The sequence below is a fragment of the Pipistrellus kuhlii genome, unplaced genomic scaffold (genome assembly GCF_014108245.1).
Source record: "Pipistrellus kuhlii isolate mPipKuh1 unplaced genomic scaffold, mPipKuh1.p scaffold_m20_p_16, whole genome shotgun sequence".
Classification (NCBI taxonomy): Eukaryota; Metazoa; Chordata; class Mammalia; order Chiroptera; family Vespertilionidae; genus Pipistrellus; species Pipistrellus kuhlii.
Genome location: NW_023425471.1, coordinates 31,268,269 through 31,274,592, shown reverse-complemented (window position 1 = coordinate 31,274,592; position 6,324 = coordinate 31,268,269).

Genomic DNA, 6,324 nt, shown 5'->3' with positions numbered 1-6,324 from the left:
AAGTTGACTGATATAGTATTTGTTTTTCTCTGACTTATTTCACTTAGCATAATATCCTCTAGGTCTATCCATGTTGTCACAAGTGGCAAGATTTCATTCCTTTTCATGACTGAATAAATATTCCAGTGTGTTTAAGTTGTATGTTTGTGTGTATACACATATATATTAACTTCTTTATCCATTCATCTATTGATGAATATCTAGGTTTCTTCCATATTTTGGCTATTGGAAATAATATTTATCTTTCCTAGTGAGATTTTTTTTCCATTGATTTCCTTACTAGCGGCCCAGTGTATGAGATTTGTGCACTGGGGGCAGTCCTTCAGCGTGGCCTGAGCCCTCTTGCAGTCCAGGATCCCTTGGGGGATGTCCTTCTGCAGCAGCGGAGGCAGGAGAGGCTCCTGCCACCAGCCACCACCGCTGGGCTCACCAGCCCTGAGCCCAGCTTCTGACTGAGTGGTGTTCCCCCTGTGGGAGCGCACTGACCACCAGGGGGCAGCTCCTTCATCGAGCATCTGCCCTCTGGTGGTCAGTGCACATAATAGCGACCAGTTGTTCTGCTGTTCATTCGATTTTCATATTATGCTTTTATTATATAGACTTTCTAGTTTGGGCTTTCTTTTCCAATTAAATAATTCCCTTTAACATTTCCTGTAATGCCAATTTAGTGGTGATGAACTCCTTTAGCTTTTGCTTGTTTGGGAAAAATTTCATCTTTCCTTCAATTGTGAATGATAACCTTGCTGGATAGAGTATTCTTGGTTGTAGGTTTTGTCCTTTCATCGTGTTGAATACATTGTGCCACTCCCTTCTGGCCTGCAAACTTTCTGTTGAAAGTTACCTGATAGTCTTATGGGCATTTCTTTGAAAGTAACTTGTTATGTTTCTCTTGCTACTTTTAAAATTCTCTCTTTAACGTTTAACAATGTAATTGTAATGTGTCTTGGTGTGGGTCTCCTTGTGTTCATCTTGTTTAGGACTTTCCATGCTTCCTGGACTTGTAAGTCTATTTCTTCCACCAGGGAAGATACAATGTTTGTCATTGTATCTTCAAATGGATTTTCAATATCTGCTCGCTCTCTCTTCTCCTTCTGACACCTCTATGATACAAATATTATATGTTTTAAGTTGTCCCAGAGGCTCCATACACTATATTCATATTTTTTCTTTTTTTTCCTTTTTGTTCTTCTGATTGTGTGTGTGTATGTGTGTGTGTGTGTGTGTGTTGTTTCCTCATAATCTAAGTTGCTGATTTGATTCTCTGCATCCTCTATACTATTGTTGATTCCCTATAAATTATTCTTTATTTCAGTTAGTGTATCCTTCATTTTTGACTGATGTTTTTTCATGTCTTTGAAATTCTCACTGAGAACCTTTAAATTATCACTAAATCCCTGAAGCTCTCATTAAGTTCTTGAGCATACTTATAACAGTTGTTTTTGAACTCTGTATCTAGTAGTTTCCTTGATTCCATTTCATTAAATTATTTTTCTATAAATTTCTTTTGTTCTTTCATTTGTGACATGTTTCTTTGTCTCTGAATTTTTGCTGCTTCTCTGTGTTTGTTTCTATGTATTAGAGTTGCTATGTCTCCTGGAATTGGTAGAGTGGCCTTGTGTAATAGGTGTCCTATAGGGCCCAATGGCTCAGCCTCCCCAGTCACCTGAGCTGGGCAGTCTAAGTGCGCCCCTGTGTGGGCTGTGTGCACTGTCTTGTTATAGTTGAGCCTTGAATGCTGTTGGCAACAATGGAAGGAATTGACCTCCAGACCAATTGGCAGTGAGGACCAGCTGTGACTACAGAAAAAGAGCTGCTGTGCAGGAAATACCCTTATTGGGAAGGACTTGCTTTAGTGGGGCTTTGGTGCTCACTAAGTCTGCCCCATGAGTATGTCACTTGTGGATGTGTAGAGTTATAATCTGGAGTTATCTGAAGCTGTCCACCAGGTGCATTGGCTCTGGGGCTTCCTAAAGGTTCAAAGTCAGCCACTGCCTGTGCCCTGCACAAGCCACAAAGTGATCTGCAAATGGTTGCTACCTGTGTTGGGCTTAAAGGTGCCCAGGAGAGTCCAAACTGTGAACCAAGGCAGGCTTCTGTTGGTGCTGGGCGTGGGACTGTTTATCAAGTGATATGGGGCATGCTGAGTCCAGCTGCTACTTATTTGAGAGATTTTAGGAGAGTGTGAAACCTGATCCAGGACTGGCCATTCATATGGAAAAGCCACTGCAAACACCTTGGATAGGGCAGCAAATTGGGTGAAGCAGGGTCTCAGGGAATCATCAGGGCAGGGCAAACAGTGTGAGGCAGATTGATGGCGAATTAGATATGGTGTTTGCCACTCAGCTATGTGGTGGAGAAAGTTTCAGCATAGAAACAATGACCTCTGCAAGAACTTTTGCCAGAGAAAGTTGCCCCTGAGTTCTTGCCTTGATAGCAGACAATTTAGTTCCTCTCCATATGTCCCTGGATCCTTTCAAGCTGCTGCCTAAGCGCTGGAGCTCAGAGGGAGTCCATATGCTGGTCCTTTAAGAGGAACTGTCCTGGTCTCTAGCAACCTCTGTGTCACTAAGCCACAGACCCTGCTGGATTTTGTAGCCCGAAATTACAGGGACTTCTTTTTCCAGCACTGGAACCCTGGGCTGAGGGTCTGGTGTGCGGCTGGGATATCCACAGCCAAGATATCCCTCCCAATTAAGAAAACACCACACATGGGTGTCAGACCAGCCCAGTCCAGCCTCCACCCCTCCTACCAGTCTCAATGTGCTTTCATCTTTAATTCTCTAGTTGTAGGTATTCCATTCAGCCAGATTTCAGGTGGTTCTGAATGATGGCTCTTCTGTATTTTAGTTGTAATTTTGATGTGGTTGTGGGAGGATGCAAGTACCACATTTACCTACCCCACTAGGTGTAGCAGATCAGGAGCCATTTGAAAGGGTGCTAGACTGGGTGGTTTCTCAGGATCAGACCAAGGAGGGGTGAACTGTGTTAGCAAGCTTAATGGAGAAATAGTTCCTGCCAGTGTCTGACCAACTAGGTTAAAGAAAGGGGAGAAACTGTCACCCACCAGCAACTCTGACTCAGGAGAAAGTTCTGACAGATCAGTGTATCTCCAGTACATACCCTAAAATTAGTCTCAGTGTATCACCTTTACTTATGACCTAAGTTCTTTTTAAACTTCTGCCTCTGTGCCAGGACTCAGAAAGAGCACAACCTGGGTTTCCTACAGCCCTTCGGCTCTCCAAGACATAAGCCCCTAGATTTTTCAAAGCCAGTTGTTATGGTGGTTCCTCTTCCTAGTGCTGTTCCCAAGCTAGGGCTTGGACCACTCACTCTCTAGGACAACCTCCACTGTTGTGATACTCCTCCCATTTGTGAGTCACCATATGGAGAATGGAGGGTAGATAGATTATGACTAGACTTAGACTGTACCCCATCTACTCATTTCAATGTGTCTTTTTCTTTATATCCGTAGTTGTAGAAAATCTTTTCTGCTAGTCTTCAGGCCATTGTCATAGATAGCTGTTCTATATGTAGTTGTAGTTTTTGTGTCAATGTGAGGAGGTAAGCTCAGGATCTTCCTACTCCACCATCCTGAACTCAAAGCCAGGAGCCTGGCTCTTGAATGCCAATTTAGCTTGTCTGTGAAATGTCATTCCTTGTTGGTACACTGCCCCCCAAACAAATGTGTCTCTGGATGGGATCACCAACTGACCATGTTTTCAATGGTTCCTCTATCCTGAGGTGGCAGCAGAGGGCAGCACCATCATAACAAACAGGACAACTTAGCAAGTGTAGCTGAATTTTCCTAATAGGTTAAGATATCATTGGTGGTGGGGGAAGCTTCAAAATATTCTTGGACTTGTCATTTCACCTTTTAGGGCATTAGTCTACAAATGCTATGTTTACCATTGCTTCATCTAAAAGTTGGGAAAATGCTACTGTGAGTGGAAGCTTAGAAAAAAGAATCAGGCCAGAGCAGAATGCTTTCTTTGGTCCCTCCAGTCTCTTCTTACTGAGCATCTAGTCCCATAGTAAAAGGGGGTCAAAGCTGTCCCCTCCTCAGAGGAGCTCCAAGCTCATGATCTAGGAACACTTGAAAACCCCACTGCAAGCCTCAATAAAAGTAAACGATGGAAAAGGCACAAAAAAGATAGACTAATTTAATAAGTTCATCAGATATCACTTTTAAGAGATGAGCATAGAGCAGGTGGAAGCTACAGCAGCACAAAGTCTAGCCTTAGGGGCCAGGCATGAAAGTAAATTTAAGGCGGTGCTACTGGGAAGTGGGGTATACTCAGACCCATGCTCTGATTTGAGGCACACTTAACAGTCTGTCGATGTTTTAAGGAAAAGTGTTCTTCTCTGTGCTGCAGAGGACCTTCTATTCCACACTCAGGGAACAGACCCATATCATGGTTAAGATCCAGCACACTTTCTGATTTAGCTCTACCCAGGGGGTCATCAGTGAAAAATTAGAGGAGAAAAGGAAGCAGGCTGGATAGAGAGGCAGAGCTTATGATGGTCAAGCATTCAGTATATGCCAGGTGCCATTCTAAACATTCTATTAATTGACTCTGAAATGTTCACAAGAAACTTGTAAGATAAGCACTATTATTATTCACATTTTTCAGATGAGGAAACTGAAGCACATATAAGTTAGGCAACTTTCCCAAGACTAGACAGCTAGTAAGTGGCTGATTCAGGATTTAAATAACAGTTGTCTGGCTCCAGAGTCAATGTTCTTAAATATTATGCTACTAGAGGCCCATTGCAGGAAGATTCCTGCAAGAATAGGGCTTCCTGTGACCTGAGCAAAGGAGAGAAGTGAGCGAAGCCCGCCAAGGTGGGCTTCCCTGCCTGCCACCACTGCTGCTGCCACTGCCCAGTGCTTTCCCTCCCGCCACCCCACACTTTCCCTCCCACTGCTGCCGCTGCCCCTTTTCCACTTTCCTTCCCTCTTCCTTCTACGTTGTCTTCAGTCTTCACTCTGTGCCTGCATATGCAAATTAACCACCATCATTGTTGGGTTAATTTGCATACTCACTCTGATTGGCTGGTGGGTGTAGTGGACTGATGGTCAATTTGCATGTTTCTCTTTTATTAGTGTATATTGCCTCTACCTCTTTTTCTACTTTTCATTTAAAGACAGCTGACAACTCTAAGCAAGGATAAATATTTCACCTTCTATATATAATCTTGCTCACACACAAGACTTCAGAGTGGACCCAGGAGGAGAGGCTCTTATGAAAATTCTTTCCCCAAAGCAGAACAATGGGACATAAGTCATGAGTCCAGAACATGTGGGGGCAGTGGTAAGTCATAGAAATGCTGTTTCTATTGGGGGTGGGAGATTTAGTGGAAATCTCCTTTTAAAAATGCAAAATTAAAAGTTAGGCAGTTGCTGAGTACAATAAGACATGGAAGAAATGATCAAACTTGGACCAAAAAGGTCCCTTTCTTCCTCTTCCCTGAGGAAAGTATAGGAGTTGTGAATGGCAGGAGGCAAGTTTTGGGCAAAAGGCAAAATACAATGAATTAATGTCAGAAGTCTCTGGTCATAGAGAGTCTATGGTTCTAAAGGAAACTGAATGAATGCCCTTCCTTATCTTTACCATTAACATGCCAAGTGGCAAGCCAGGGCATACAAGAAGTCAAAGGCCCAATGATAACATACTGCCTCCTGAACAGAGTTCCCATCTGGGCCTGACTCTCACATATAAATGCTTTAAAAAATCGAAAAGCTTTTGTTTTCTTTTACAATAGTTAAGGCAAGTCTGTCTTGCTTTCTTTAGGCAGTTTCACTGTAACCTCCTTTAAATTATAATTGACAAAATCTCAGCCCCTTAAGTAGGGAAAGGAGAGAAGAGAATTAGGCCCATTTCCAGACCCAAAGGGGCTAGCTCTACCCTGACCCTGTCCATACCTCTGCTTCTGTTCTTCTCTGTTCCCTTCTCTGCCACTCTCCTTCTAACTATTCAGTTAGTCAGCTGGATAGGTAACTTCCAAAGCACTCTGAGTGTCCTATTTTGTAAAATAAACTTATTTCTTTAAACTTATTTTATATTTTAGAAGAGAGGAAGCATTCCTTCCTTGAAATTTTTATCCATAACACACATATCATCCTTGCAGGAAGCAGCATGGTACTATAGAGTCAGATCTTGATTCAAATTCTAACCCTTGCCTTGACTTTCCTCTGTAAAAAGGTAAATTTTTCTACTTCATAAGGTTCTTGGAGAAATTGAAGCAATAATATGTAATATACCTACCATAAAGCCTTGTACACAGAAGTTATTAAACATATACTAACCAGAGGTCTGGTGCACA